Raw genomic sequence first — 24,875 nt, forward strand, 5'->3', positions numbered from 1 at the left:
GATTGCCACCATATTGGACCACCAGGTATGCCACCCTAGACCACCAGGGAAATGCCAATCAGTGCCCATCCCCAATGCCTGCCAGTGCCATCAGTGATGCCTATCAATGCCATCAATCAGTGTCGCATATCAGTGCCCAGCAGTGCCACGTATCAGTGCCGCCTATCAGTGCCACCCATAACTACCCATCAGTGCAGCCTTTCAGTGCCCATCAGTGTCGCCTATCAGTGCCCATCAGTGCCACCCATGAGTGCCCATCAGTGCCGCCTATCAATGCTCATCAGTGCTGCCTATCAGTGCCACCCATAACTACCGATCAGTGCCGCCTACCAGTGCCCATCAGTGCCGCCTATCAGTGCCCATCAGTGAAGGAGAAAACTTACTTATTTACAAAATTTTATAACAGAAACAAAAGAAAAACTTTTTTTTTCAAAACTTTAGGTCTTTTTATTTGTTTAGCAAAAAATAAAAACCGCAGAGGTGATCAAATACCACCAAAAGAAAGCTCTATTTGTCTATTTTGCGCAATTGTCATTTAAACAGCGACAGCGCTGAAAGCTGAAAATTGGCCTGGGCAGGAAGGGGGTGTAAGTGCCCTGTATTGAAGTAGTTAAAGCAGATGTACAGTAATTCCTAAATGAATAAAAAATGTGATTTACTAAAGCAATGTGCATCATAAACAATTACAATTCTTTATTTTGTTAAAAACCTTGTTTTCACCTTCTTTCATAATTTTTTGTATCTCACGGGTGCTGATCTTCTGCAGTCTCTTTGCAGCTACTTTCTGTCTGCATGCATGCACTTCAATGATGGCTGCATGACATCTTCTGAAGATGCTTCCTGGGTGGAGCGAAATGCATTAAGCAAGGATCACTTCCAGTGACATCACATCCGCTCGTTGGAGCGCAGATCGTGGGTTTGAATTCCAAAACGGCAATTTTTACATGCCAACACACAAGAGGAGATTATTGTAAGTGGAAAATCAGCTTTTAAAATGTTTTTATACCAATAAAAACAGTATCACACTATGGATCTTTCCTGGTTCTCGTTCCCTATACATATGTGAGGAGCCTATACATACAGTAGTACCTTGGATTACGAGCATAGCTTGTTCCAGGAGAATGCTTGTAATCCAAAGCACTCGTATATCAAAGCGAGTTTCCCCATAGGAATCAATGGAAACTCAGATAATGCGATCCACAGTCACTGCTGGTGTATGCAGTACTGTATGTGGCCAGAGGTGCGGGGGAGCCTGAGACACTCGGAGATGCTCTGAGACATTTGTCGATACTTGAAGACGCTCTGAGACACTCGGGAATGTTCCTGAGTGTCTCTGAGTGTCTTCGAGCGTCACCAGCGCCCCCGCACCTCTGGCCACATGAGGTACTACACACCCCAGAGACTTGAATCCTGCTCGTCTTGTGAGACAATACTCGCAAACGGAGTCAGGATTTTATAAAAAAAGATAGCTCGTATTGTGAAATGCTCGTAAACTGCGTTACTCACAATACGAGGTTTCACTGTTTAGTTATTCCCTGGTTGTTGGAATTCCTGAGGGGGAAAAGATACAGTCATTCACTGGAAGATAAATATCAATACAGGCGCAATATATACTTCAATTTGGTGGGTGCCGGCACATCAGGAGGGAGGCACAGAACGGCACTTTATCCGACAGCACTTTTCACTGAAGCACATTAACCCCCCTGGTGGTATTCCCGAGTCTGGCTCGGGGTGAAATTTCAGTACCAAGAGTGGTAACCCTGAGCCAGACTTGGGATCGCATCGCAGGATCCAGGAAGAGGTCACTTACCTTGTCCCCTGGATCCTGTGATGTCTCCCCGCAGTTTGAGCGGCTCGTCCTCTGCTTGATCAATTATGGAGCTGGGCTCCGTTTCCTGCGAGCGTTGCGACGCACGGGGATGGAGAGCGGTGTCAAATTCAAAAAGTGAAACACACACAATACATACAGTATACTGTAATCTTACAGATTACATTACTGTATGTAATTATTTCACCTCCCTTTAGTCCCTAGTGGTTTCTCCAGTGCCCTGCATGCAGTTTTATATTATAAAAACTGTTCTTTCTGCCTGGAAACTGAAGATTGTCCATAGCAACCAAAACTGTCCCTTTACATCAAAAGTGGTTTTAGACCAGCTAGAAAACAGCGATAATAAATTAGAATCACTCGCAGAATTGAGCGATAGTGATTTGTGGGGAGATCCGTCATCAAATACTGAAAAGTAATGACAGCGACAATTCTGCAGCTGAGCAAATTTCAGTGTTTTTGATTTGATTACATTATTGAAAATTTTTTATTATTATTATATTATTATTTGGTATAATTATTTATAGTTATTTATTATATTATAATTTATGATTTTGTGTTTCAAACTTTATCATACCCGAGATGGCTACTAGACTCTGGTTTGGACAGATATAAGTGGGTTATTGCTAAGAATTACAGGCCTACAATATAAAACGCCAAATTTCCATGCAAAATAGTATTGCTTTCAGCACCTAAAATCCGACATAATCATGCCGCCAGGGAGGTTAAGCACTTTTAGCCCAGGTTCACACTGACAACGGGAATTAAATGGTGCAAGTTCAGCTTCATTTCATTCCTGCATGTTCCTGCACAGATGTCTATTGAAATCGCACCCTGAAGTCGCCAAAAGTAGTACAGAAACTACTTTTGGGAATCGGCACGGCACCACAAAGTCGGCGTCGCACCGCTTCGGACGGTGCTATTGCCAGCAATAGCCGCCGATTTGGCATGCGATTTGACATGGCAAATCGCACGACAAATCACAGCAATGTGAACCAGGGCTAAAGGATTATTCACAGACAATATTTATGGATTTATGCACCAAATGAGATTGTTGTGCTTATGAGGATAATTATTCTGCACAGTATTTATGAATGAGTAATTTTTAAACAATAATATTTTTAAGATGCAGGATCAATCAATATGAACACAGTCTAAAAATAGGAAATTTAGTCACCAGACAGGTATTCATACAAAATAGTTACATATATATTGATTGACAAAAACAAACGTTACATAAAATTAAAAATACTGATTGTGCCACATAAAATTAAGAATATCAATTGAAACACCTGCTAATAGGAGTGTTGTACTATTTACATGACACAGAGATTATAAAACTTCCCTGTAGAATCAATAACCTCGGGTCTTTTTGTTTAACAACCCAAAAATGTGCATATCTATGGTTCTGGCTTTACAAATACTTGGTTTATAGTATTTCAGGATTTGTGATTCATTAAAAGTTGGGAAACAGATGATTCATTGTGACCCTTATTTCACCTTCCACTCCTAGGAGCTCATGACATAAAAATTTCAAAAGATATTATTTCTTCTTCTCAAAAGGTCTAACAGAGATTTTTTTTTATATTCTTTATACAGTCAATGATTTTATTCACTTTATTGATTCATGTTGTAGGAGAAAACTTGCAATTGTTTTATTTTGTTCAAACATCACACTAAATTAAAGATATATGGGTAGACAGCGCTGGGCATGTACACCTAAAGGCCCGTACACACAATTGGACTTTCAGACAGAAAATGTTGGATGTCAGGCTGTTGGCAGAAAATCCGACCGTGTGTACGCTCAATCGGACAATTGTTGTCAGACTTTCCGCCAACAAATGTTGGCTAGCGGGTTTTCAAATTTTCCGCGGATAAATGTCTGTTGTCGGATTTTCCGATCGTGTGTACACAAGTCCGTCGGACAAAAGTCCAAAGTACGAATACGAATGTTCGGAAGCAAGGACGAGCCAGAAGCGGTCGCTCTTGTAAACTAGCGTTCATAATGGAGAATTAACATTCGTGCCTTGGCAAATTATGAAATCTTGAAATGCAGCACACATTCTCTTCTTCTTTAATGGGATAATAATGAAGATGCTTTGCTGGTGATACTGATGGAGTTCTTGCAAACGTATTTTCAAAGGCTATTTTTTATCTAGTGATATCAAGAATAATATTATTATGCTTTTTTTTTTTTTTAATCTGTGCATGTCAGTTACCACAACACCATTATCCTGTAGTTTTTAAGATCAAAGATACAACTATGTTGGTGTCCCTTGTCAATTTTACATTGTATTTTTTAGACATGCTATCTGCCAATAGAACTTAACCAAAAAGTGCATTCTATGCAATATAGAAAATATACCAAATCAAATCATTATTTAACCAAAAAAATAATGTCAAAGCAATAACTCCAAGGCCAATAATAAATAACACGTTCTCTCCTCCGATTCCGCAACATGGCTGGTTGACGAACGGCCGTTCAGAAACGAACTGAAAAGCACAAAATGAAAAACACGAATCAACACTCACCAAACTTCTACTAACACAAAATTAGCAGAAGGAGCCCAAAGGGTGGCGCTAAAGAGCTGAAAAACCACGTAGTACGTCAGTACGTCACTATGTTTGTAATTGTTGGCCAACAATTGTGTATGCAAGACAAGTTTGAGCCAACACCCTTCGGACAAAATTCCACAGTTTTGTTGGCCAACAATCCGATCGTCTGTACGAGGCATTACACTTCATAGGAACTTGTAGCCTACATCCCAGCAGCAGTCTGATAAGATAATTCACAGCACCACACAGCCCACAGCGCAGGGAGCATAACATTTAAAACAGATGAGCTTGGGCGTCTTCTGAACTCATGTCTATCCCAACATCCTACTCACAATCTTTTTTTTATTTCAATCAGCTGCAGGACGGATCATTACATGCTCTGCAGCACACGTAACAAAGAAAGGGAATACTGGTGACATTAGTGCCCTAATATGGACACATGCCCATATTTAGCCAATGGCATTCACTAAATATGACATATGTCCATATAAGGACACTAACATAAACAGCATCCTGCCGCTTTGTTGACATGTGTTGCTGGGTAGAGAATGACCTGGCCCACAGCTGATTAGGAAAAAAAATAAAAAATAAAAAAAAATAAAACACAACTTTCATGTTCAGATGGAGGAAGCCCAAACTCACCTCTAGTAGCAACAATGGACTATGCCTGTGTAAGGTATGTTGAAAGGACCATCTGTAGTCTCTATTGGAATCCAATGTAACATGATGACAAAGCAAGTGCACAAATGTGTCCTGGCATTTCAACTCACAATATTATCTTTAGGGTATAACTTTCATTTTCATAAAAAAACTGAGAATACCCTATAATGAGTCAATTGCCACAAGATACATTAAAGCCATGACATCTTTATTAACCCTTTCATGCCTAACCCTATTTCTGTCATTTGTTGCTTACAAGTTACAAGTTAAAATTTGTATTTTTTGCTAGAAAATTACTTAGAACCCTCAAACATTTTATATATATATATACATATATATACATATATATATATATATATATATATATATATATATATATATATATATTTTAGCAGAGAATCTAGAGAATAAAATGGCGATTGTTGCAATATTTTATGTCACACTGTATTTGCGCAGCGGTCTTTCAAACGCAATTTTTTAGGAAAAACTTTCACGAAATAAAAAAAACTAATGTGTAATCTGAAAGATGATGTTATGCCCAGTAAATAGATACCTAACATGTCATGCTTTGAAATTGCACACACTCATGGAATGGCAACAAACTACGATACCTAAAAATCTCCATAGGCGGGTTTTAAAAAAAAATACAGGTTACCAGGTAATGCCGCATACACACGATCGGAATTTCGGTCCGCAAAAGACCGATGAGAGTTTTTCGTCGGAAAATGCGACCGTGTGTATGCTCCATCGGACTTTTGCTGGCCGAATTCCAGCCAGCAAAAGATTGAGAGCATGTTCTCAATTTTTCGGTCGGAAAAAGTTCCTATCAGAAAATGCGATCGTCTGTGGCAATTCCGACGCGCAAAATTCCTACGCATGCTAGGAAGCATTGAACTTCATTTTCTCGGCTCATCGTAGTGTTGTACGTCACCGTATTCTTGACAGTGGTAAGTTCAGCGAACTTTTGTGTGAGCGTGTGTATGCAAGGCAAACTTGAGCGAAATCCCATCGGAAAAGCCATCATATCTTTTTCCGACGAGAAGTCCGATCGTGTGTACGCGGCATTAGAGTTACAGAGGATGTCTAGTGCTAGAATTATTGCTCTCGGTCTGACGATCGCGGCCATACCTCACACGTGTGAGTTGAACACTTTTTACATATGCGGGCGCGACTAATGCCGCGTACACACGGTCGGACTTTACGGCGGACTTTGCCCGGCGGATTTTTCGACGTACTTTCCGACGGACTTTGTGAATGAACGGACTTGCCTACACACAATCCACCAAAGTCCGTCGAATTCGTACGTGATGACGTACGACCGGACTAAAACAAGGAAGTTCATAGCCAGTAGCCAATAGCTGCCCTAGCGTGCCTTTTTGTCCGTCGAACTAGCATACAGACGAGCGGACTTTTCGACCGGACTCGATTTCAACGGATAAATTTTAAACAAGTTTAAAATCTAAGTCCGTCCAACTTTTGAGAAAACAAAGTCCGCTGGAGCCCACACACATCGAATTGTCCGACGAAATCCAGTCCGCCGGGCAAAGTCCGCCGTAAAGTCCGCTCGTGTGTACGCGGCATTAGGAGTGCGTTTTCTTTGCTGCGCGAGCTTGCGGGGATGGGGGCACACACATTTTTACATTTTTTTTCTTATTTCTTTTATTTTTTTATACATTGTTACTTTTGAAAAAAAAAACGTGATCACTTTTATTGCTGTCAAAGTAATAGGTGGTGACAGGTACTCTTTATGGAGAGATCGGGTGTCTAAAAGACCCCAAATCCCTCCTTTGCACTTCAAAGTGTTCAGATCGCCAAAAACTGTGATTTTGAATAATGTCATTTTTTTTTTTTTAAGCGGCACCATTGGCAGCTGAGTAAACCAGAAGTGACGTTGTGATGACGCTACAGTGTTTACATCACCCCGGTATAACTCCCTAAAGCCGAGGTCGTATATGGGCGCTAAGAGGTTTAACATATATGAAAAGACACCAACAGCACCCATTAAGTAAGAACACCTTAAAGTGATACTAAAGGTTCGTTTTTTATTTTCTAAATATGTTCCTTTAAGGTAGTGTACTGTTGGTTCACTTACCTTTTCCTTCGTTTTCCTTTGTAAATGCTTTTTTTCTGTGTGTGAATTTTCAACTTCCTGTTCCTCCTATAAAAGCTTGCCCCCATCATCTGAGCCGTTCTGGCTGGGGGTTAGTCAACGTGCTCGCCCCCTCCCTTGGGACTACATCCCTGCGTGGTGACGCTGGTTGCCCTCACAGGCCTGGGAGGAAGGAGAGCTGCGGGCGTGTCTAAGACGCTGTAGCTCCGCCTCCCGTGCCTTGCTATTGTAATCTGAATGACCATCTCAGCACAGCCCCGCCTTTACTCGGCCCTACTCCGCCCCCTTTTTTGCTGAAGTGGAAGTGTGGCTCAGGATCGTCGTCACACAGCGAAAAATCGGCACTGCGCATGCGCGATACCGCTATACATCAAGGGTATTGTAGTTCCTTTGAAGCCGTGACATTGCTGCAGGGAACACGCTTGAAAACCCGGAAGTTGAGGAGAACATACAGAGAGGAAAGGAGGAAGTGCTGATAAAGCCTATTTATCTAACAGGTAAATAAAACAATTTGGCAGAAATAACAGCTAGATTCATGATCTAAATAGCATATAGATCAGATATTGCCAAAAAATTTTTTAGCTTTACAACCCCTTTAAGAGGTCTATTTATAAAACATTCTTTGGCCAAATGTCTGAAACATTCAGGCAAGCGGGACAAAATTTCCACATACTTCTTTTAATAAATTGTTCCTGTATTGTCAGCTCCATCTGGTGGCCAAATTGCAGTATATTTTCTCTTTGAGGTATTTTAAAACGCTATACCAAATTTCGGCCACCCGATGGAGCTGATGATATAGAAATGAATTAAATTTTTATTTATTACAGGTACTTATATAGCGCCAACAATTTACGCAGTGCTTTACATATATATATTGTACATATTGTAGAAAAAATACAAGGATATTTCGGCCACCTTGCGAGAATGTTTCTCACATTTAGTCAATGAATATTTTAGAACTAGACCACATGTGTCAAACACAAGGCTCGCAGGCTGAATTTAGCCTGCCAGGCAATTTCATGTGGCCCTCACACCTCACCTGCAGCTGTAGCATCCTCCTCATCTCCATCCACACTTTGTCTTAACAGTCGGCAGCAAAGAGGAGGACAGAACCCCTTCACCAGATCCTGTGCTTTTCCGTGCAACTGCAGCACCCCCTCGTCTCCACCTCACTTGGTCTCAGCATTCAGCAGACTCCAGCAGGTGGCTCCAGCCCTCCTCCAGACTCTGCACTTTCTGCTTCCCAGCTCCACCCCCAGCTTCTTCCTGGCAGCAGCACAAGGTAAGGAGGTGCACTGAGATGTAAGGGATGATGGGGGATTCTTGGCTTCTGATGGGGGGGGCTCTTGACATCTTAACAAGGGGGAGTGGGGTGCTCTGGACATCTAGTCTTACAGATACAACTGGCCCTTTGAGGGCCTCCATAATGCTGATGCAACCCACAACGAAACTGAGTTTCACACCCCCTGAACTAAAACTAAACCCAAAAATAAAAATGTAATATATTGCAGGTTACTATGTAGCAGCCCAAAAAAAAATCGCAATAAGTGTATAATGATTGGTTTGCGCAAAAGTTATAGCGTCTACAAAAACAAGGGGATAGATTTATGGCATTTTTATTATTATTTTTTTTTACTAGTAATGGTGGTGATCAGCGATTTTTAGCGGGACTGCGACATTGTGGCGAACAGATCAGACACTTTTGACACTTTTTTGGGACCAGTGACATTTATACAGCAATTAGAGCTAAAAATAGGCAATGGTTACTGTATAAATGTCACTGGCAGGAAAGGGGTTAACACTAGGGGGCGATCAAGGGGTTAAATGTGTTCCCTTAGTGTGTGTTCTAACTGTGAGGGGATGGGACTGACTGGGGGAGGAAAATGAAAGGGTGAACCGCTCCAGGTGGTGTACTGAAGAAACCGCCCTCCTCAAAGTGGAAGCCAGGTGCAGGCTCAGCACGAGCAACATTGAAGAAATGGATTCTAGACAGCCGCACTCCGATAAAAGCTTTTATTGTAATGAATAGTCAACATTCATGTGACAACCGAAGCAGGACAAACAGCTGACGCATTTCACAACATCATTGTTGCTTAGTCATAGCTAAATGATCACATATTATTTGACAAATATATACCAGATTCAAACATGTCACATGATGCATTCAATGATTTTAAATTGTAAACACATGTGGCCAAAAAAAGTCAGGGGGGGATACATACAGTATCTAACAAAAGTGAGTACACCCCTCACATTTTTGTAAATATTTTATCATATCTTTTTATGTGACAACACTGAAGAAATGACACTTTGTTACAATGTAAAGTAGTGAGTGTACAGCTGGTATAACAGTATAAATATGCTGTCCCCTCAAAATAACTCAACACGCAGCCATTAATGTCTACACCACTGGCAACAAAAGTGAGTACACCCCTAAGTGAAAATGTCCAAATTGGGCCCAAAGTGTCAATATTTTGTGTGGCCGCCATTATTTTCCAGCACTGCCTTAACCCTCTTGGGCATGGAGTTGACCAGAGCTTTACAGGTTGCCACTGGAGTCCTCTTCCTCTCCTCCATGACGACATCACGGAGCTGGTGGATGTTAGAGACTTTGTTGGAGCCATGCTTGGCCAGTCCATTACCTTTACCCTCAGCTTCTTTAGAAAAGCAGTGGTCATCTTGGAGGTGTGTTTGGGGTCTTTATCATGTTGGAATACTGCCCTGCGGCGCAGTCTCCAAAGGGAGGGGATCATGCTCTGCTTCAGTATGTCACAGTACATGTTGGCATTCATGGTTCCCTCAATGAATTGTAGCTCCCCAGTGCCGGCAGCACTCATGCAGCCCCAAACCATGACACTCCCACCACCATGCTTGACTGTAGGCAAGACACACTTGTCTTTGTACTCCTCACCTGGTTGCCGCCACACACGCTTGACACCATCTGAACTAAATACGTTTATCTTGGTCTCATCAGACCACAGGACATGGTTCCAGAAATCCATGTCCTTAGTTTGCTTGTCTTCAGCAAATTGTTTGCAGGCTTTCTTGTGCATCAAGAGGCTTCCTTCTGGGATGACAGCCATGCAGACCAATTTGATGCAGTGCGCGGCGTATGGTCTGAGCACTGACAGGCTGGCCCCCCACCCCTTCAACCTCTTCAGCAATGCTGGCAGCACTCATACGTCTATTTCCCAAAGACAACCTCTGGATATGATGCTGAGCACGTGCACTCAACTTCTTTGGTCGACCATGACGAGGCCTGTTCTGAGTGGAACCTGTCCTGTTAAAACGCTGTATGGTCTTGGCCACCATGCTGCAGCTCAGTTTCAGGGTCTTGGCAATCTTATTATAGCCTAGGCCATCTTTATGTAGAGCAACAATTCTTTTTTTAAGATCCTCAGAGAGTTCTTTGCCATGAGGTGCCATGTTGAACTTCCAGTGACCAGTAAGAGAGAGTGAGAGCGATAACACCAAATTTAACGCACCTGCTCCCCATTCACACCTGAGACTTTGTAACATTAACGAGTCACATGACACCGGGGAGGAAAAATGGCTAATTGGGCATTTTCACTTAGGGGTGTACTCACTTTTGTTGCCAGTGGTTTAGACATTAATGGCTGTGTGTTGAGTTATTTTGAGGGGACAGCAAACTTACACTGTTATACAAGCTGTACACTCACTACTTTACATTGTAGCAAAGTGTAATTTCTTCAGTGTTGTCACATGAAAAGATATAATAAAATATTTACAAAAATGTGAGGGGTGTACTCACTTTTGTGAGATACTGTACATACATGCGAGGCCCCTGAGAAAACATGGAAAACATGGAAATAGACCACAAAACGAGATGGTTAACATAAACAAAAAAAGGAAAAGGGATTGCTATATATACATGTACATATCAAAGATATGCATATATAAGAAAATCCAATATCTCAAAATAGTCAAAAAAGTAAAAACATAATAATAAAGACATAGTAAACCACCACCATGTATAATACGGGGGAAACGCATGAAAACATGAAATTGTAACAATTAAAACTAGATACATTTATAAACAAATAAGTTACTAATTACTAGAATCACTCTCTACTCCCCTGACAGAACAGAGATCTGTCTGTTTACATTGACAGATCTTTGTTCTGTCTCTGTCAGGAGCGATTGCGGGTGCCTGGTGGACATCGCGCTGCTGGGCACATGCATTGGCTCCTACGTCACGTGGCACGCGTGCGCTCCCTATACCCCTTAAAGGGGCCGCCATACACCTATGGCGATTCGCGCAGGGGAGCCAACCTGCCGCCGTATAATGGTGGCTGGTCGGCAAGTAGTTAATCTCCATTACATAGTGGATTGATGGGACTAGTCATTTTTACAATATAGGACAAGGACACTGCATTTTTAGCAAGATCAACAGGTATTTCTGTACTTGCTGAACATGTTCTTAGCCTGAAAAGTGAAAACGAATTCAACCACCGCATCTATGGACTGATTGGTGGCAATATATTACATTTTTATTTTTTGGCTTAGATACAGTGGGGGTCATTTACTATAGCACCGAAAAATTATCCTGCACTCCCAGAAAATAGCGTCCAATTAAGGCCAATTAAAACTTCAACTCTCAGAAACTGAGCGCTAATGCAAATGGAAAGCAGTGATATTGCTGGCAAAAATGCCTGTCAGATCACATATGCGGGAATAGTGGAAGTCAATGGGGCTTGAACCTGTAAAATCCAAAGTTCTCACTGAAGGCTTATATGCAAGTTCTTTGCCAAAAAGTGTATGGGGACCTGGGTCCTGCCCCAAGGGACATGTATCAATTGGAAAAAATGTTTTTAAAACGGCCGTTTTTTTCAGGAGCAGTGATTTTAATAATGCTTAATGTGAAACAATAAAAATAAAAAATTCCTTTAAATATCGCGCCTGGGGGGGGTGTCTATAGTATGCCTGTAAAGTAGCGCACCTTTCCCGTGTTTATTACTGTAAATACTGTAAATGTACTGCAATATAGAGTTAAAATCTAAGAAAAAAATGGTGTAGGTTCCCCCCCACCAGTCCATACCAGGTCCTTCTAGTCTGGTATGGATATTAAGGGGAACTCCACGCCAATTTAAAAAAAAAAAAATGGCATAGGGGTCCCCCCAAAATCCATACCAAAGGGTCTGGTATGGATATTAAGGGGAACTCTGCGCCAAAATTTGAAAAAACAATGGCGTGGGGGTCCCCCCAAAATCCATACTGGACCCTTATCCGAGCACACAACCTGGCAGGCCGCAAGAAAAGAGGGGTGGATGAGAGAGTGCCTCCCTCCTCCTGAACCGTGCCAGGCCACATGCCCTCAACATGGAGAGGGTGCTTTGGGGTCCCCCCCAAAACACCTTGTCCCCATGTTGATGGGGACAAGGGCCTCATCCCCACAACCCTTGCCAGGTGGTTGTGGGGGTCTGCGGGTGGGGGGGCTTATCTGAATCTGTAAGCCCCCTTTAACAAGGGGACCCCCAGGTCCCGGGCCCCCCCATGTGAATGGGTATTTGGTACATTGTACCCCTACACATTCACCAAAAAAAGCAGTGAAATGTGACAAAAGACAAATAGACATGATGGTCAGTGATGTCACAAGGGGGCGGGGTCTCCTGATGACGTCATCTGAAGACCACGCCCCATAGTTATATATGATATGTGCGCTATGGAAGCGGACAGATCGGCTGGCTGCAGCATTGGAGGAGGTTTATTGTTTTCATGTTCAGCAGGTCGGTGGCAGGAGCGGTGGAGGAGAAAGACCGGAAGACGAAGCAGGGGAAGAAGAAGCTGGAGGAAGATGGAGAAGACCGGAGGAAGAAGCAGAGGAAGATGGAGGATGAAGCAGGGGAAGAAGAAGCTGGAGGAAGAAGGAGAAAAGAAGAAGACTGGAGGAAGGATCGGGGAAAGAAGAAGACATTTTAAATAAAGGAATTGTCAAAAACCGGCTATTGTCTTTTGTCACATTTCACTGCTTTTTTGGTGAATGTGTAGAGGTACAATGTACCTGATACCCATTCACATAGGGGGGGCTTGGATCTGGGGGCCCTCTTGTTAAAGAGGGCTTCCAGATTCCGATAAGCCTCCTGCCCACAGACCCCCACAACCATCGGGCAAGGGTTGTGAGGATGAGGCCGTTGCCCCCATCAACATGGGGACAAGGTGCTTTGGGGACTCCAAAGCACCCTCTCCATGTTGAAGGCATGTGGCCTGGTACGATTCAGGAGAGGGGGTGCTCTCTCATTCCCCCTCTTTTCCTTCAGCCTGCCAGGTTGTATGCTCAGATAAGGGTCTGGTATGGATTTTGGGGGGGACCCTCACGCCATTTTTTTTTTCAAATTTTGGTGCAGGGTTACCCTTAATATCCATACCAGAGGTCTGGTATGGACTTTGGGGGGGACCCCTATGCCATTTTTTTTTACATTTTGGCGTGGAATTCCCCACAAAGTCCATACCAGATCCAAAGGGCCTGGTATGCACTGGGGGGGACCCTACACAGTTTTTTTCCTTGATTTTTGAATAGCTGTTTTTTAAATTCCACACTATAATATTATTGAATAATTACATACCATTGCATGCATTTGAAGAGTTAAAATGATGGAATAAACCAAACTGATGTGCGTTCGCTAATTATGCTGCTGAGTACAATTTACATTTTCAGGAGGTGATACCATTGGTGGAATTCAAACCCATGGCTTGAACGTTTGAAGGTAGCAGGGCATACCACTACGCTATGGAGCTGAGTACAATCATACATAGAAAATCCTATTACTAATGTTTGATTCTTTTCATTGTATACAATAATGTTTTGCATTTGAGGCATTAATATTATGGTACCAACCATGCTCATTTCCCATTGGGTACGGATGAGCCGAACACCCCCGGTTTGGTTCGCACCAAAAATTGCGAAGAGGCCAAAAAATTTGTGCGAACATCGTTAAAGTCTATGGGACACGAACATGAAAAATCAAAAGTGCTAACTTTAAAGGCTTATATGCAAGTTGTTGCCATAAAAAGTGTATGGGGACACGGGTCCTGCCCCAGGGGACAATGCAAAAACATTTTTTTAAAACATCAGTTTGGCATGAGGGTCCCCCCCAAATCCATACCAGACTCTTATCCGAGCACGCAACCTGGCAGGCCGCAGAAAAAAAGGGGGGGTCGAGAGAGCTCCTCCTGAACCGTCCCAGGCCACATGCCCTCAACATGGGGAGGGTGCTTTGAGGTCCCCCCAAAACACTTCGTCCCCATGTTGATGGGGACAAGGGCCTCATCCCCACAACCCTTGCCCGGTGGTTGTGGGGGTCTGCGGGTGGGGGCCTTATCGGAATCTGGAAGCCCCATTTAATAAGGGGGCCCCCAGATCCTGGCCCCCCCATATGAATGGGTATCGGGTACATTGTACCCATACCCATTCACCAAAAAAAAAGCAGTGAAATGTGACGAAAAACAATAGCTGGTTTTTGACAATTCCTTTATTGTAAAATAGCTCTGAGTGGTCTTCTCCCCCGAGCCATGTCACCTGCCGTCTCCTGGTGCTGTCTCTCTTGCCGCCATCTTCAGTCGCCGTCTTCTGTCGCCGTCTCTCCCGCCACTGCTTCTCCCGCTGCTGTGTTCTTCCTCACCGCCATTTTCTTCCTTGCTGCCATCTTCCTCCATTGTGTTGTCCCCCGCTGTCTGGCGTCTCTTACACAGCCATGGGGCGTGACCATCCGTTGAAGTCACACGCAGAGCCCGCCCCTTTATTTTCTGGAAAAAAGGGGGCGGGCTTTCCGTGTGATGTCAACAGATGTTAAGTTTGGGCGTGGGGGGGTCCCCTCCGAATCCATACTAGACCCGAAGGGCCTGGTATGGACCTGGGGGGACCCCATGCAGTTTTTTTGCGACTTTTTTTTTTGGCTGGCATTTTTTTTTACTTTCAGTGGGGAAGCCGCTGACAGCTGAAGATTCATTGGTTGTTAAGGACGTGGCAGCTGGCTTCCCGGACCCCTGGTTAGCAACCAGCTATATACAGTCTTAAAATAATAACCGCAAAACACATAAAAAATCACATCACAAAAGCAACAGCTGCGTTTCTGGTGCGGTTCCATTGAAATCTATTACCCGCAAATCGCGTGAAAAAGTTCCTGGCCATTTCCAAAAATGCACTGGCCGCAAAACACATAGCTGTGAACTAGTACCATAGGAAACCATGTTAAATGGACTGTAAAGTGTTTCTGAAAACTGCAAAACGCACTAAAAAATGCATAGGTGTGAACCTAGGGTCAGGGCCAGTTCACACTGGAGTGATGCGGGAACCCTGCGAATCCAGTGTGGGTTCCCGCATCGAATACAACTCCCAGGCAGTTCACACTGCCATATGCGAACTGCTGAGAGTGTCAGTAGAAAGCTAATGACACCCCCAAATCAGTTCACATATCGCAGAGCGAACTGCAAATTCAGACAACACCCATGAGATCCGATTCTGCTGTGGACCAAAAAAAGGTTCTGTGCGAGTTTGGTCCAAATGCGTTGCAAATTCAACCATACAATCTGTATGGCTGCGTTTGCATCACACAAACATTGCATGTGATTTGCAGTGCGGGGCAAATCACATCTGATGTCGGACAGCACAGCAGTGTGAACTGGCCCTAAGGCCCCTTTCACACTTGTGCGACTAGTCCTGCAACTCCTGCATCCATAGAACTCAAGATTACACTGGCATTGCTTCAAATCACGTCAACTTTGTGGCAAAAAGTGCTTAAAAATTTTGCGGGACTTTCAGGTCGCACAAGTGTGAAAGGGTCCTTATAGACCTCAAGTTGTATGAAAAGGCGGCCAAGTGTGAAAGGGACCTTTGAATTAGACCCCATTTGCACTTGTGCGACCAATGCCTGTGTAATCTTGCTGTATATGGACCTCAATTTGCATCAAAGTCAAAACAAAGTAGTGCAGGAACGAATTTGACCCACTTGCAGGATGCACAAGTGAGAATAGTGCCTAATTCAAAGGTATTATCCATGAATCTCATTCACACTGCTGCGACCTGAAAGTCATACTATTTTGCTGCCACTTTGCTGCTGCAACTTGGCCCCAACTTCTGGAAATGCCTGTGTAATATTGCGCCCTATTTACCTCAAGTCACATGAAAGTCACACCAAAGTAGTACAGGGATTACTTTGAAGTTGTTGCAACTTGAAGTAGCACAGATATGAATGGTTATCATTGAGAATCATGGGGTACAACTTATCATTCAACTCAGAGGTCCAAATTTGCTGAAAAAGTTGCCCAACTGTGAAACAAGTCATATATATTTTAATAGAAAGGAGCTCTTATTTATATTTGCATAGTCCTTACTGATTTACATCAACAGAACAAATGCAGGAAGTGTTGTGTGCACAAGCGCCAGAAGCAAATGTTTGGTGATGCCAAACAAATCAATGAACCCCACCCACACCAAATTTAACTACCACATCCACCCCCAAATTGAGTAAGCACAAGTACACATCCTACACTTACCCGGCAAATCAGCAGCACCTCCTCTTTCATAGTTGCCAACATTGTAAAAAAATTTATAGGGACACTTTTTTGTCTGTGGGCAGTCTTATAAAAATTAGGGGGCGGGGCATGCATTTTAAGGTGTGGTGTAGAGGGGGAAGAAAAATGCAGCATGTGCCGCAGCAGAAAATGGACATGGTTTCAACTGAATAGTGGGCGTGGCTTAAATGGGTGTGTCTCAAAGGGGGTGTGGTCCGAGTCTGAGATGAATGAGCAATGGGAGAAAGAAAGAAATAGGGAGGGAGGGAAGGAGAGAGAAGGAAGGAAAGAAAGAGGGATGGAGGGACAGCAGGCCCAGATCCTACACAACAAAAGAAATATGTGTATTTCAGAAAGTTTAACAATCAGCAGATAAAGATACTCCAAACACCTGGTGTTAGCGCTTCAATTATCCTGGCACCATGGGTGTTATGGTGTGTGGATGATTGAAGCACATTGTTATTATTATTACTACATTGTAATATAAAATGAAATAGTTCAGCTCACCATAATGTAGAATCAGTGGGAGCTCTGAGTATGTCCCCTGCCACCAGATGCCATCAGGTGTCCCCAGTGGAGTCCCTCCTTCCATCAGGTGCCCCAGCAGAGTCTCTCCTTACATCAGGCATTCCCAGCGGAGTGCCTCTTTCATCAGGTGTCCCCAGCGGAGTGCCTCTTACATCAGGTGTCCCCAGCGGAGTGCCTCTTACATCAGTGTCCCCAGCGGTCAGTTTTCCCCGTGGAGTGCCTGTTAAATCAGTGTCCCCAGCGGAGTGCCTATTAAATCAGTGTCCCCAGCGGAGTGCCACTTACATCAATGTCTCCAGCGGAGTGCCTCTTAAATCAGTGTCCCCAGCGGAGTGTCTCTTACATCAGTGTCCCCAGTGGAGTGTCCCTACAGCCGAGACGGAGGGTTTGCTGCAGCTACATGTGTACTGTCGCCGGAGGCGTATCTAGTGAAAATGGCGCCTATGGCAAGCACTGAAACTGCAACCCCGTCAAAACATTTGAAACCCAACTTTCAGATAATACTGTCAGTATATATAGTCATATAGGGAGAACAGTAGGTTAGTGGTTGGCACTTGCCACACTTGGTTTGAATCTGGCCCAGGAAGCTATCTGCATGGAGTTCGCATGTTCTCTTGGTATGGGCATCCTCCAGATACTACAGTTTCCTGGCACACTCCAAAGCCATGTTGGTAGGTGATGGCCCCCTGTCTGTATGAAGTGGCAATATACATGGGTGATCACATTCTGCATGCCACCCCCCATGTCCGAAAAATGATCCAAGATGAGCGCTGGCCCAAAATTTGCCAAGAGCTGGACAGGGCTGAATGGAAGTATACATAGATATGTGTAGGGTCCTCTGTGATTGTAGGGTCAGTGTAGAATTTGATCAGCCATGTACACTGCCAGTCTGCACACAGGGTACAGGGAGAACATGCAAACTCCATGCAGCTAGTGTCTTGGGCAGGAGTGAAGCCCAGAATATATATATATATATATATATATATATATATATATATATATATATATGTTAGACATTGGTGAGGGTGGTACCTGCTTCTCCATGCTCTCCTTGCCCCCGCTGCCCACTATGGTCGGGGGGATCCTCTCGCAGCTGGCACCCTCCAGCTTGTAGAGTCCGGAGGTATGCCCAGGATGCAGGCCAACCATAAAATGTCAAGGACAACATAAAGCAGGCAGGCAGTGTCAGCAGGCATGGCTGGCCACCTATCCCCCATGTAAGTGTAGAAATGGAAGGAGAGGCACTTACCTAGGAGGAGCACTGAGCAGTCTATGGGTCTGCTTGTACTCCCTCTTCTGCTCCTTCAGTACCTGATCTATGCTCTTGCTGATTTTCTTGGCCTCCTTCTCCTTCAGTCAGAGTTTGTCCCATCCCTTCTGCAGAGGATGTTGCTGTTGCTGGTGCACCTGCTGGCCCTTGCTGGGCTTGTGCTGCTGATTCTTGCTGGCTCCCGGTGCCGTTGGCACTGCCTCCCCCATTCTGCAGTATTAGAAGCAGACCGTCCGGACTGTGCCCTCTCTGGTCGGATTGCAGAGCTCCCCCCTGCAAGGTTGCCCATCCCTGAGCTGCTGCTGTCATCCGGCGGGGGTACCGGTCTGGTGCAGATTCATGTGCCTCAGGTCCCCTGCTATCATTGGCACTGACAGCTCTAGGGGCTGCTCAGTGTCCGAGTTGGTGGCGGCATTGGAGATGGAGCCGCTGGGATCACCGAATGTCTCCTCTCGTTCTTCGTGTTCAGTGGAGAGGGGAGTGGCTGATCCGTGCAGCTAGCCCCGGTTGGAGAATTGTGAAGAGAGAAGCCGAATTCATTGGCTGCACGGATCGAGCCCCCTCCCCTCTCCACTGAACACAGGGGGAAAGAGCTGTCGCGGCGGTGCCAGCGGCCATTTTGTTGGAGCCAGGAGCCAGTTCAACTGCTGCAGAGCCAAAACATTCCCGATTTTCCTGGACAAAGGCAAAATCCCGAATCGGGACGGCCTCCGAACGGGACGAGGGTCCCAAAATCGGGATTGTCCCGGGAAAATCTGCACTGTTAGCAACTATGCTCTTTTCTAAAGAGGGACCTCGCCATGTCCACCTAGATGGAGATCCTGACCAGCACAGGAACTTCCGGGTGATTACAATGACTAATTTCTGGGTCAGAAGGTGAAACCACGCTCTTTTGATCGCATGTATGAATATTTGATCGCAACCACGATTAGAGTTTTTTTATTTTTGTTTATTTGCAGATATGCAAATCTGTATTTCTACATATGATATTTGAATGTAAACGTAGCCTCCCTGGCGGTTTTCCCGAGTGTGGCTCGGGGTTAAAATTCAGTACCATTAGCGGTAACCCCGAGCCACACTCGGGATCGCATTGCAGGATCCTGGGGCGGCGTTACTTACCTTGTCCCCGGGATCCTGCGATGTCACCCGCAGTGTCCGAGGGCTCCGTCCTCCTCCGAAGCCTCTCCTTGCCAGGCTCCGTTCCCTGCGAGCGGCGCGATGCACGGGGGCGGAGCCTGGCGGCAAATTAAAAAAAAAGTAAAAATCATAACACATACAGTACTGTAATCTTACAGATTACAGTACTGTATGAAATGATTTCACATCCCTTTTGTCCCCAGTGCTTTGGCCCATGCCCTGCATGCAGTTTTACATGAAATACACTGTTCTTTCTGCCTGGAAACTGGAGATTGTCCATAGCAACCAAACAGTGTCCCTTTACGTCAAAAGTGGCTTTAGACCAGCTAGAAAACAGCGATAGTAAATTAGAACACTTGCAGAATTGAGCGATAGTGAATTGTGGGGAAATTTATTTTATTACTATTTTTTTTTATTTTTTTTTATTATTTATTTTTATTTATTATATTATAATTTCTGTTTTTGTGTTTCAAACTTTATCATACCCGGGATATCTACTAGACTCTGGTTTGGACAGATTTAAGTGTGTTATTGTTAAGATTTACAGACCTACAATATAAAACGCCAAATTTCCATGCAAAATAATGGTACCGCTTTCAGCACCTAAAATCCGAAACAATCATACCGCCAGGGAGGTTAAGGGAGTTCGATAAGAAATGGTGTCGCTGAGCAACCAGCCCAGGCAGCGGAAGGAAATTGTGCGAGTTCAGCTGAACTCACACAATTTCATTCCCGCATGTCAGTCCTGACTGCGGGGGGGAATTCAGAGACATCTGTGCAGGTTTTTGAAGTCACAAGTAGTACAGAAACTACTTTTGGAAATTGTGGCGCTGCACCAATTAGAACGGTGCAATTTCCACCAATTTGACATGTCAAATCGCACCAATGTGAACCAGGGCTGACACATACAACACTGCCTATCCACCACCTGAATTCATTACCTGCAATTCTCCACAGCTGTTATATATAAAGATTCCACCTTTATCATTTACTTGCAGGTGTGCTGAAGAGATTATTTTTTTTGGTGCACAAATACATATAGAAATTATAAGGCTACTTTCACACTGGGGTGCTGGCGGTAAAGCTCTGCTAAAAATACAGTTGTTTTTAGCAGCGCTATTCGGCAGCTAGCGGGGCGCTATTAACCCCCGCTAGCGGATGAAAAAGGGTTAAAACTTTGGCAGCGCTGCCTATTGATTTAAATGGGCAGGGGCGCTTTTGGAGATGCTGCTTGCAGGACTGTTTTTTACCATCCTGCAAGCGCAACACTCCAATGTGAAAGCACTCGGGCTTTCACACTGGAGTGAGAGGAGAGGCTCTTTACAGGCACTATGCAGGCGCTATTTTTAGCGCTATAGGGCTTGTAAAGCGCCTCCAGTGTGAAAGCAGCCTAAGATATAAAAGACCTTGCACTTCCCCAAAACCACCACCCCAAAATGAATTAAAAAGAAGAAAGAAAAGAGAAAAAAAAAACAACAACAAACAAGCTCAAGGAGTAGTTTTTTTTGGAGTTGGCCTATTTATTTTTTTCTCGTTTCCCAAGGTGGCCATCTTGGCGTTGCCAAGCTCAAGAGGGTTGAGAGTGCCAATGGTGATCGCCTACAGCCGCATCACCCTGAAAGAACGCAATCTTGTCTGATCTCGGAAGCTAAGCTAGTACCTGGATGGGAGATCACCTGGGAATACCAAGTGCTGTAGGCTTTTGTTTTTTTGGAGTTGGCCTATTTTTTTTCTTTTTTCCCAAGGTGGCCATCTTGGTGTGGCCACGCTCAAACGGGTTGAGGGTGGCAATAATAACTGACTCTGGCCAAATCTCCCTGAAAGTGCCCGATCTTGTCTGATCTTGGAGGCAAAGCAGGGTCGGGCCTGGTTAATACCTGGATGGGAGCCCTGGGAATAGCAGGTGCTGTAGGCTTCTTTTTTTTTTTTTTTTTTTTTGGAGTTTTCTCCTTTCTCGTTTTTTTCTCATTTTTTTCCCTAGGTGGCCTCCCTAGGTGGCTACCCTGGCATTGCCAAACTCAAGAGGGTTGAGGGTGCCGACAGTGATCTTTTACGGACACATCATCCTGAAAGCACACAATCTTGTCTGATCTTGGAGGCTAAGCAGGGTCGGCATGGTTAGTACCTGCATGGGAGACTGCCTGAGAATACCAGGTGCTGTAGGCTTTTGTTTTTCTGGAGTTGGCCAATTTTTTCTCTTGTTTCCCAGGGTGGCTATCTTGGTGTTGCCAACCTCAAGAGGGTTGAGGCTGCCAATGGTGATTGCCTACGGCCACATTACCCTGAAAGCGCCCGATCTCGTCTGATCTCGGAGGCTAAGCAGGGTTGGGCCTGGTTAGTACCTGGATGGGAAACCACCTGGGAATAGCAGGTGCTGTTTTGGGGGTTTTTTTTTAGTTTTCTCGTTTCTCGTTTTTTTCTCGTTTCCCTAGGTGGCCACCTTGGCATTGCCAAGCTCAAGGGGGTTGAGGGCACCAATAGTGATTGCCTACAGCCACATCACCCTGAGAGCGCCTATTATTGGAGGCTAAGCAGGGTCGGGGCTGGTTACTACCTGGATGGGAGACAGCCTGGGAATACCAGGTACTCTAGGCTTTTGTTTTTTTGGAGTTGGCCAATTTTTTTTCTCGTTTCCCAAGGTGGCCATCTTGGCGTTGCCAAGTTCAAGAGGGTTGAGGCCGCCAATGGTGATCGCCTATGGTCACATGACCCTGAAAGCGCCCGATCTTGTCTGATCTCGGAGGCTATGCAGGGTCATGCCTGGTTAGTACCAGAATGGGAGACCGCCTGGGAATACCATTTGCTGTAGGCTTTTGTTTTTTTTGGAGTTTCCTCGTTTCTCGTGTTTTTCTCCTTTTTTTCTCGTTTCCCAAGGTGGCCATCTTGGCGTTGCCAAGCTCAAGAGGGTTGAGGCTGCCAATGGTGATTGCCTACGTGCACATCAGTTTTAAAGCACTGTTCTTGTCTGAGCTTGGAGGCCAAGCTGGGTCAGGCCTGGTTAGTACCTGGATGGGAGATCACCTGGAAATACCAGGGGCTGTAGGCTTTTGTTTTTTTGGAGTTGGCCAATTTTTTTTTTCGTTTCCCAAGGTGGCCATCTTGGCGTTGTCAAGCTCAAGAGGGTTGAGGGTGCCAATGGTGAGCGCCTACAGCTGCATCACCCTAAAAGAACGCAATCTTGTCTGATCTCGGAAGCTAAGCAGGGTCGGGCCTGGCTAGTAGGGATGAGCCGAACACCCCCCTGTTCGGTTCGCACCAGAACATGCGAACAGGAAAAAAGTTTGTTCGAACACGCGAACACCGTTAAAGTCTATGGGACACGAACATGAATAATCAAAAGTGCTCATTTTAAAGGCTAATATGCAAGTTATTGTCATAAAAAGTGTTTGGGGACCTGGGTCCTGCCCCAGGGGACATGGATCAATGCAAAAAAAAGTTTTAAAAACGGCCGTTTTTTCAGGAGCAGTGATTTTAATAATGCTTAAAGTCAAACAATAAAAGTGTAATATCCCTTTAAATTTCGTACCTGGGGGGTGTCTATAGTATGCCTGTAAAGGGGCGCATGTTTCCTGTGTTTAGAACAGTCTGACAGCAAAATGACATTTTGAAGGAAAAAACTCATTTAAAACTACCCGCGGCTTTTGCATTGCCGACAATACACATAGAAGTTCATTGATAAAAACGGCATGGGAATTCCCCAAAGGGGAACCCCGAACCAAAATTAAAAAAAAAAAAATGACGTGGGAGTCCCCCTAAATTCCATACCAGGCCCTTCAGGTCTGGTATGGATATTAAGGGGAACCCCGGCCAAAATTAAAAAAAAAAATGACGTGGGGTTCCCCCTAAATTCCATACCAGACCCTTCACGTCTGGTATGGATTTTAAGGGGAACCCCGCGCCAAAAAAAAAAAAAAAAAAAAACGGCGTGGGGTCCCCCCAAAAATCCATACCAGACCCTTATCCGAGCACGCAACCTGGCAGGCCGCAGGAAAAGAGGGGGGGACAAGAGTGCGGCCCCCCCCTCCTGAACCGTACCAGGCCACATGCCCTCAACATTGGGAGGGTGCTTTGGGGTAGGACAAGGGCCTCATCCCCACAACCCTGGCCGGTGGTTGTGGGGGTCTGCGGGCGGGGGGGCTTATCGGAATCTGGAAGCCCCCTTTAACAAGGGGACCCCCAGATCCCGGCCCCCCCTGTGTGAAATGGTAAGGGGGTACTTACCCCTACCATTTCACTAAAAAACTGTCAAAAATGTTAAAAATGACAAGAGACAGTTTTTGACAATTCCTTTATTTAAATACTTCTTCTTTCTTCTATCTTCCTTCATCTTCTGGTTCTTCTGGCTCTTCTGGTTCTTCCTCCGGCGTTCTCGTCCAGCATCTCCTCCGCGGCGTCTTCTATCTTCTTCTCCTCGGGCCGCTCCGCACCCATGGCATGGGGGGAGGCTCCCGCTCTTCTCTTCATCTTCTTCATCTTCTTCTCTTCTTCTTCTCTTCTCTTCTTCTCTTCTTCTCTTCTTCTCTTCTTCATTTTCTTCTCCGGGCCGCTCCGCACCCATGCTGGCATGGAGGGAGGCTCCCACTGTGTGACGGCGCTCCTCGTCTGACAGTTCTTAAATAACGGGGGCGGGGCCACCCGGTGACCCCGCCCCCCTCTGACACACGGGACATGACGGGACTTCCCTGTGGCATTCCCCATGACATCACAGGGAAGTCCCGTCAAGTCACCGTGCGTCAGAGGGGGCGGGGTCACCGGGTGGCCCCGCCCCCCATTATTTAAGAACTGTCAGACAAGGAGCGCCGTCACACAGCGGGAGCCTCCCTCCATGCCAGCATGGGTGCGGAGCGGCCCGGAGAAGAAAATGAAGAAGAGAAGAAGAGAAGAAGAGAAGAAAAGAAGAAGAGAAGAGCGGGAGCCTCCCCCCGTGCCATGGGTGCGGAGCGGCCCGAGGAGAAGAAGATAGAAGACGCCGCGGAGGAGATGCTGGACGAGAACGCCGGAGGAAGAACCAGAAGAGCCAGAAGAACCAGAAGAACCAGAAAATGAAGGAAGATAGAAGAAAGAAGAAGTATCTAAATAAAGGAATTGTCAAAAACTGTCTCTTGTCATTTTTAACATTTTTGACAGTTTTTTTGTGAAATGGTATGGGTAAGTACCCCCTTACCATTTCACACAGGGGGGGGGCCGGGATCTGGGGGTCTCCTTGTTAAAGGGGGCTTCCAGATTCCGATAAGCCCCCTGCCCGCAGACCCCCACAA

The 24,875-nt window shown here is 45.1% G+C and overlaps 1 protein-coding gene and 2 pseudogenes across 1 annotated transcript in view; all 3 read left to right on the forward strand.

Moving 5' to 3' along the window:
* The first annotated feature begins 781 nt into the window (after positions 1 to 781).
* The window catches only part of LOC141114446 (avidin-like), a 47,739-nt gene continuing 23,645 nt past the window's right edge, over positions 782 to 24,875 (forward strand). The window contains exon 1 of the mRNA XM_073608120.1: positions 782 to 970. The gene's annotated coding sequence lies outside the window, so the exon portion shown is untranslated. The remainder of the gene's footprint in view (positions 971 to 24,875) is intronic.
* Positions 21,882 to 22,000, forward strand: LOC141114634 (5S ribosomal RNA; annotated as a pseudogene).
* On the forward strand, positions 22,311 to 22,429 carry LOC141114710 (5S ribosomal RNA; annotated as a pseudogene).

Source organism: Aquarana catesbeiana, linkage group LG12 (genome assembly GCF_042186555.1).
Source record: "Aquarana catesbeiana isolate 2022-GZ linkage group LG12, ASM4218655v1, whole genome shotgun sequence".
Lineage (NCBI taxonomy): Eukaryota > Metazoa > Chordata > Amphibia > Anura > Ranidae > Aquarana > Aquarana catesbeiana.